Source organism: Ovis aries, chromosome 21 (assembly GCF_016772045.2).
Source record: "Ovis aries strain OAR_USU_Benz2616 breed Rambouillet chromosome 21, ARS-UI_Ramb_v3.0, whole genome shotgun sequence".
Lineage (NCBI taxonomy): Eukaryota > Metazoa > Chordata > Mammalia > Artiodactyla > Bovidae > Ovis > Ovis aries.
This window is the reverse complement of record NC_056074.1, coordinates 40050313-40058425: the sequence shown is the minus strand read 5'-3', so window position 1 is coordinate 40058425 and position 8113 is coordinate 40050313. Positions and strand designations below refer to the sequence as shown.

Below are 8113 nucleotides of genomic sequence, written 5' to 3'. Positions count from 1 at the left end.
GGGGACGAGGGTGGGGAGAGAAATCCCCTTCTCAGCCTGTGATGGAGCCGAGGGTTTAGAGGCTTCCCGTTCCTTGAGGGGAGGTGTGGGTGGGGAGTGGATGAGGCGGGTTGGGGCTGTTCTCAGGAAGCGAAGGGAACTGCTGGGGGTCGCCTCAGGTCACCCCCGCCCAGCAGAAGCCCAAAAGAAGCGCCGGCAGAGCGTCTGGAAAATTCCGGGCGGCGGCCGCGGAGGGATCTCTGCAGAGGGCGCATCACTCCCTGGCGGCGGGGGTGGAGCGGCAGCGCGTGACTCCTCGGGCGTCGGCTGGGCCTCGTGAGCGCCGGTGATGTCAGCGCTGAGGCCTGCGGGGGGGAGCGGGGCGGGGGAGGGGCAGCCCGCGGCCCGCCGGGCTGGAGCCAGGGTTCCGCGTGTGGGTGTCGTGGATCGTAAGCACGTCTGCACCGGGCCCGCTCTTAGAGAACCGCACCCACAGCTGTGCTCAGTGTCTTTGACTAAGAAACATGGCTGTGATTTTTAAAAAGTTGGTTAAAAAGTTAAGCCCCCATGTTGCTGCTTGGTAGCTTGAGGGGCGTGTGTCATCGCTTTGTTATTCTGTTACCAGGGGCCTGGAGGCTTCAAGTATTTCATCAGAAAAGTTGGGCCTGTTCGGTTAGAGTACTTTATGATTATTCATTCTCTATTAACTGGGAAAAGGTAGTTGTGAGGTAAGGAAAAGCAAGATCTTGTTTGTGCAGAAAACGAAACGTGTAACTGGATGGCAACAAGACTAAAAGTATATAGATACTTAACCCTTTTTCCTTTGGGGTTGGGAGGTGAGGAAAAACATTTGGGGTGCGAAGGGACCTAGTTTGTCCAAGCTACTTTACAACCTGTGATGGGCCTTGGGGTCTGCCTGATGCTTGGGGCGGGGTGGGGGGGGGGGGGGGGGGCGGGCACGTCCTGGTGACTGCCTACGGGGAGCAGGCTCTCAATGTGGCTCTCCCAAAGTGGAAGCAAAAGCAACCCCGTGAGCGCCTGTCCCCTCCACCGAGGCCTGGCAGCGCCTGTGGGACTGGTGAGAATTTGGAAAGGGTCGCTGGCATCTCCCTTGCCTGTGTAGGGGTCAGAGTAAGGAGAAGTCGCAGCTCCAGACCCCCACGGGGCGTCCTGTCAGCCCTGCCGCATGGGATGGAAGGACAGTGGTCAGGAGTAAGGAGAGCTGAGAAGGGCCTCTTGGACCAACTCCAGCCAGGAAGTCTTCTTCCAGGGTAACCACCCACACCCTAAACAAACCCACCTGTGACAACAGGCTCCCTTGGCAACAAGGGGGAAACTGGGGAAGGAGGGTTTTTTCCCTCAGCCTCTGCAAGATGGCATCAGCAGCTGCTAGGCGGGGGCTGGGGCCAGCTGCTGCACCCTTCCTGGTTCTCGGAAAACTGCTGTTGCTCATGTGACCGTCGTCCCAGAAGGTTGAGTATGTGGCAAGCCCAGGCTTGTTCACAGGGCAGCTCAGCTGCTCTCTCCAGCCAGGGAAAGATTATGGAAGCTCACTTTTCCCCAAGGTCTGGCTCATCTGTCTTGTCCTGACATTTTCATAGGTGGGTTGGGGAGACTGGACCTGAAAGAACAGTGTGGAAAAAGGGAATTGCATGTCAGAATGTTCTAGAAAGGCTGAGAGATGTGTGTAATACCAAGCAAGTAACTTCTCTGCTGAGTCACAGTACCAGGCTGTGGGCTCAGCTCTATATTTATCTACAAGGTGCCTGAGAGGATGTAGTCACTGGTGTGTGTCTGCTTGATGTCTCAGCTTGCTGCTTTCTTTGTGTTAGTCTCTCGGTTGTGTCCGACTCTTTGTGACCCATGGACTGTAGCCCGCCAGGCTTCTCTTTCCGTGGAATTCTCCAGGCGAGAATATTGGAGTGGGTTGCCACACCCTTCTCCGGGTGCTGCTCTCTACGTGGTCTAATAACCTTTCTCATTCACACATATTCCCAAATTCCAGAACCACACTGTCTTAGCTTTTTTCAGGAGAGCAGGAGTATGTGGAAGTAGCCACACAGAAAGCATTAGGATCCTACAGATCTGAGGACTCCCAGCACAAAAGGAATGGCTGACCTCCTCTGTGCCCTTATGTCTGGAGGAGCCCAGCTCCATTCGAGGACAAAATGACACAGTTGCAGTGGGTCCTGGTTTGTTTCTCCTGGCCATGGACTTTTCCACAGCTAGTTTTCTTTGGAAATGGGATGTGTGACGTGTTTGAGCTCAGATGAGGGTAGAAAAACCACACAGGGACCGCTCTGTGCTGCCTTAAGGGGTCAAGGCAGTGCTCATGGTACGGTGGACAAATGTGGGACTTGGGATCTGCCTCTTTCTCTGCAAATAAGGCTAAAAATACTTCCATCCTGACAGAGGAGGAGGGGCAAGGCAGCCAGTGTGTCAGCAGATTTCTGTAGATCAAAACAAGCTGTTCCAGGAAACAGCTGGTAAACAAGATGACCTTGGATCTCTGGGTGGGGCTGGGTAGTGATGGGTCCGCCACACCCGGGTGGGTGGCTGAAGCCTGCTGCTTCTGGCCACCAGCCAACTTAGGAGCTCAAGTTGGAGGGGAAAGGAGGTTAGGAAGGTGTCGCCCAGGATTTCAGGGTCAAAGTCCAGGCTTCAAGTCTTTTTTTCAAAGCCAGGGTTGCCTTCCTGACTTGTTCCGCAGCCAGCTCAGCTGGATTGTTAACAAACATACACACCAGCCGGAGGAAGGACCCAGCAGACAGAAAATGAGGAGTGAGGGACATCCCTGGTGGTCCAGTGGTTAGAACTCCTCACTTCCACTGCAGGGGGAACGAGTGCCATCTCTGGTTAGAGAACCAAGATCCTGTAAGGGGTGAAGTGTGGCCCAAAAACGGAGAAGAGAGGTGAGAAAGGGGTGGTACTTCAGGTTCAAGATGGGGCAGGATGATAGTATTGCTGCAGCCACTAGAGAATGTGCCAGAACCCTGCCCCCCACTCCCTCCCCCCCAGGTCCAGTTCCAGAGCCATGGCCTTCTGGGTCACCTTGGGCTCACCACTCTCAGGAGACCTGCGGCCGGGAGCCCTGAGGCCCCTGGTCCCAGGGCCTGAGTGAGGAACTGCACAGTCACCGCGTGCTGGCCCAGAGCCCTTTCTGCCTTGGCCAGCCTCACTGCAGCCCAGGAGGAACCACAACCGGGAACTCTTACCCAGCCCGCCCTGGCCTCGCCTGCCCTGGCAGAAAACAGGCCTCAGCCTGGGCTTCAGCCTGCTCCCCACACCCCCTTGCAGCATGACCCTGGCAGGCCCTCACACGCTCACAGCAAGCCTTCCTGTTCTCACTTCATAATTCTGATGAATACTGTCCTGCCTAAAAGCACTTCACCCAGTGGTCGCCTGATCCAGTCCACACTCAGCTCCTCCTGGCTTCTGCCGGGGTCACCTTCTCATTGAGTGCCCCCCACCCTACCCCTTCCCTTGTGGCTCAGATAGTAAAGAATCTGCCTGCAATGCAAAAGACCTGAATTCTGTCCCTGGGTGGGGAAGATCCCCTGGAGAAGACAATGGTAACCCGCTCTAGTATTCTTGCCTGGAGAATCCCATGGACAGAGGTACAGTCTATGAGGTAGCAAAGAGCTGGACAGGACTGAGCCACTAACAGCTTCATCCTACCCTACTCCACCCCCACTGGGACTCAGCTCCTCAAGAGAGGGGTTTCTATCCGTTTTGTCCTCCACTGGGCCCGGCAGTCTCTGAAAATGGCCCTGGCATGGAACAGACCTCCAGGCATGTGTTGACCAAACAATTTACGTTGGTTTTGTTTTGTTATTTGGTCACTCAGCATGCAGGATCTTACTTCCCTGACCAGGGATTGAACCTGTGTCCCCTGCAGTGAAAGCACAGAGTCTTAACCACTGGACTGACAGGGAAGTCCCTAACAATTATGTTTTGTAAAGGTCACTTTGCAAAAGGATGTTATGGTTGGATGACATCACCGACTCAACGAACATGAATTTGAGCAAACTCCAGGAGATCGTGAAGGACAGCGAAGCCTGGCAGGCCGCAGACCATGAGGTTGCAAGGAGTCAAACACAGCAACTGAACAACAAAAAGTGCTGTCCACTGTGAGGCTCTCAGTAAATATTTGTGATGTTTCTGGACAGATGGAAGGAAGGAAATGAGTTCCCAGGTCAGCAGCAGGCCCACAAGCTCGATTACAGGTCCAGCTCTGGCGGCCTGTCCAGCCTTGGACTCCCAGGTCTTGAGAGGAGGAGAAGGGAGAGGGGTTGCTCCCTGTGGCCCCCGCCCAGCAGTTCACATGAAGGGTGACCCTGGTCACTGCTGAGCAGCTCCAGCCGGGCCTTCCAGGTGGTGCTAGTGGTAAAGAACACGCCTGCTAATGCAGGAGACATAAGAGAGACAGGTTCGATCCCTGGATCTGGAAGATCCCGTGGAGGCAATGGACAGGACTGAGGTGACTTAACAGTCAAGCTCTTTTCTATGGCTCGCCTGGTGGCTCAGCTGGTAAAGAATCTGCCTGCAATGTGGGAGACCTGGTTCAGTCCCTGGGTTGGGAAGATCCCCTGCAGAAGGGAACGGCTACCCACTCCAGTATTCTGGCCTGGAGAATTCCATGGACAGAGGAGCCTGGCAGACTATAGTCCATGGGGTCACTAAGAGTTGGACACGACTGAGCGACTTTCACTTTTTGGGCTGCTAAGGGAACCAGGCGGAGAAGGCGATGGCACCCCACTCCAGTACTCTTGCCTAGAAAATCCCATGGACGGAGGAGCCTGGTGGGCTGCAGTCCATGGGGTCTTTAAGAGTCAGACATGACTGAGCGACTTCCCTTTCACTTTTCACTTTCATGCATTGGAGAAGGAAATGGCAACCCACTCCAGTGTTCTTGCCTGGAGAATCCCAGGGACGGGGGAGCCTGGTGGGCTGCCATCTATGGGGCTGCACAGAGTTGGACACGACTGAAGTGACTTAGCAGCAGCAAGGGAACCAGGGGGGCCTCTCTGGTAGGAGGCATTCCAGGGAGAGTGTGCCAGGGGTGGATACTCCCAGACCCTTGTGTATAAAACAGAGGAGGAGATGGGCCAGCCCACCTGCAGTTCACACTCCTTTACAGGTTCATAGTCCTTGTGCCCTGAAGCCCTACCTCCAAGTGCTGACCAGATTCAGTTGTCCCCTCCACCCCACCCTGAGCGGTTGTGTCCTCAACCCCAGCCCCCAGCAGAGGGAAGGCCTGTGGAATGAGCGACTTGGTCCCACAAGCCTTGCCCTCCTTGACCATTGTTGCCCCACTAGTGGCTTCCAGATCTCCTTGCCAGCCCCGCTCTTGCAGACTCTCAACTACAAGTTGGTACTTGCCAAAAGCCTTGCCAAGGACTGAACAACAAGGGCACTTGCCATCTGCCTCTGTGGAGGCTGAACCCTGTGCTGCTGCAGCTGGTGACCTTCAACCCCTGGAGGGAGTTCCGGGTGGAGTGAGGCACTCTGTACCCTGGTAGGGCAGGTCTTTAGATAATTGGATATTTTCAGGAACTGATTTCAAGGTCCCAGTCCTGCATCTCCTCATATCTAGAAAAGCACTAAATCCCTTCATGATGACATAAATCCTTTCATGATGACATCAGATGCTTGTGACTAGCAGAAAACCTCTTATAAAGTAAGTGCTTGATTGCATGGAACTACCCCTTCATGGAATCTTACATATTGACCTTCCGCCACTGCCTCTCTCGAGAAGGAAATGGCAACCCACTCCAGTATTCTTACCTGGAGAATCCCATGGACAGAGGAGCCTGGAGGGTTATAGTCCATGGGGTTGCAAAGAGTCGGACATGACTGAGCGACTAACACGCACGCACGCACGCACCACGCACACACACGTTGCCTCTTTTGCAGTCTCTCACAGCTGTCTGAGGTGCTGCCTCCCGGGCTGCAGTCCTCATTTTGCCCCAAATAAAACTGAACTCGCAGCTCCCAAGTTGTGCATCATTTTTAGTTGACGAGACTAAGTCAGTCCCAGCTTTTGTAGCCTCCTTCCACCCTTTGGCCTGTGTCCACCGTGCCAGACTCACGCCAAGCCCCACCCACCAGGCGTCCACCTGTGGGTGAGGGGCTGGCACGGTGCCGACACCCACCACCTCCCATGTCTGGGTCTGCACAGCCCCCTCCGCCTCTCCCAGGCCCACCTGCAGCCCCCACTGCCAGAGCTCGCTTAGGCTGCATCCCTGCAGATGGGACCATCTTCGGACCTGAGCCTGTCTCACCCCCTTAGTGACCCCGCTGGAGCACTGGTTGTTCAGACTCTCCTTGACCCTCTGAAGGAGGACGTTTCTGTTCCGACTGCCTTTGGCGCCTGAGTGGCATCGGAGAGAGAGGGTGAGACAGAGAAAGGCGTGTGTGGTGCGGGAGCTGCCTCTGGGCAGAGCTGCTGCTGCTGCTGCTAAGTGGCTTCAGTCGTGTCCGACTGTGCGACGCCATAGCAGCCCATCAGGCTCCCCGTCCCTGGGATTCTCCAGGCAAGAATACTGGAGTGGGTTGCCATTTCCTTCTCCAATGCATGAAAGTGAAAAGAGAAAGTGAAGTTACTCAGTCGTGCCCGACTCTTAGAGACCCGGTGGACTGCAGCCTACCAGGCTCCTCTGTCCATGGGATTTTCCAGGCAAGAGTACTGGAGTGGGTTGCCAGAGGAACCTCTCCAAATGGTCCATCTGCCCCTGGAGGCTGCTGACCTTGATGCTGGGAGCGAAGCCTCTGCTTACTGACCCAGAGAGTCAGCTATTACCACTTCCTCCTCCTCCCCAAATGCCAAGGTCAAAGAGGCAGGGGACACAGAGGTCCTGGGAAGAGCAGGAGCTATTATTATTCTCCCGCTTGCAAATTATACCTAAGACAAGTAGCTCAAAATAGCTGAGGGCAGAGTACGGGTGGGGGAAGGGAGGTGCTGAGAGATGGGCGGGACTGCCGGGAAGCGGCATGGGGGGAGGGCTGGGGCCTGGGACAGTCCCCAGGCATGGGAGCAGGGCTGACGAGAGCAGGGCAGACGTGAGCAGACCCCGAGTGTGCCCACCCCACTTCCTGGATTCCATGGTTTTAAATATTTTGACTCTGTTTTCATTCCACACACACACACAATCCTAAAGCAGAATCTGTTTTCATCACACACACACACACACACACTCCCAAAGCAGAATCTGTTCTTGGGATGTAGATCCTGATCTTTGAAATATGTGGTCCCTCACCAACCTAGACAGCATATTAAGAAGCAAGCAGAGACATTACTTTACCAACAAAGGTCCGTCTAGTCAAGGCTATGGTTTTTCTAGTGGTCATGTATGGATGTGAGAGTGGGACCATACAGAAGGCTGAGTGCCGAAGAGTGATGCTTTTGAACTGTGGTGTTGGGGAAGACTCTTGAGAGTCCCTCGGACTGTAAGGAGTCCAACCAGTCCAACCTTAAGAAGATCAGTCCTGAGTGTTCATTGGAAGGACTGATGTTGAAGCTGAAACTCCAATACTTTGGCCACCTGATCCGAAGAGCTGACTCATCTGAAAAGACCCTGATGCTGGGAAAGATTGAAGGCGGGAGAAGGGGACGACAGAGGATGAGATGGTTGGATGGCATCACTGACTCGATGGACGTGAGTCTGAGTGAACTCCAGGAGTTGGTGATGGACAGGCAGGCCTGGTGTGCTGCAGTCCATGGAGTCACAGAGTGGGACACGACTGAGCGACTGAACTGAACACCAACTGGGGACCGGAGGGAGAAACCCTGTATCTGGTGCTCTTGAAGGCCCAGAACCCCTGATCGTGGACCAGAAGAAGGTGGCGGCGGTCAGAAGCCAGGCGGTCCCCCTGAGAAGCAGCAGGCCGAGTTCCGGGCTGCGGGCTGCGTAGGATCCGGGCAGGAAGTGTGGGCTCCGCCTCTGCCGCTGAGCTGGAGAGGAAAGGGCGGGCTCAACTGCTCCCTGCTGGCCACAGCCGGACCTGCAACCTACAGGCAGCCGCTCCAGCTCCCCTGGCGACCGCCTAAGGAGGTCTGGTCGGAGCCCGCTGAGAGGAGGCAAATCCATTGCCGCGTGCAGCACAAAGCAGTGAGTGAGGTTCTGTGGCAGGA

The 8113-nt window shown here is 55.2% G+C and overlaps 1 non-coding gene across 1 annotated transcript; it reads right to left on the bottom strand.

The window, feature by feature from the left end:
* Positions 1-3840: 3840 nt before the first annotated feature.
* TRNAE-UUC (transfer RNA glutamic acid (anticodon UUC)) lies at positions 3841-3915 on the bottom strand. Its single transcript has one exon. It is a non-coding gene; the product is annotated as a tRNA-Glu (tRNA).
* Between the last annotated feature and the right edge of the window lie 4198 nt (positions 3916-8113).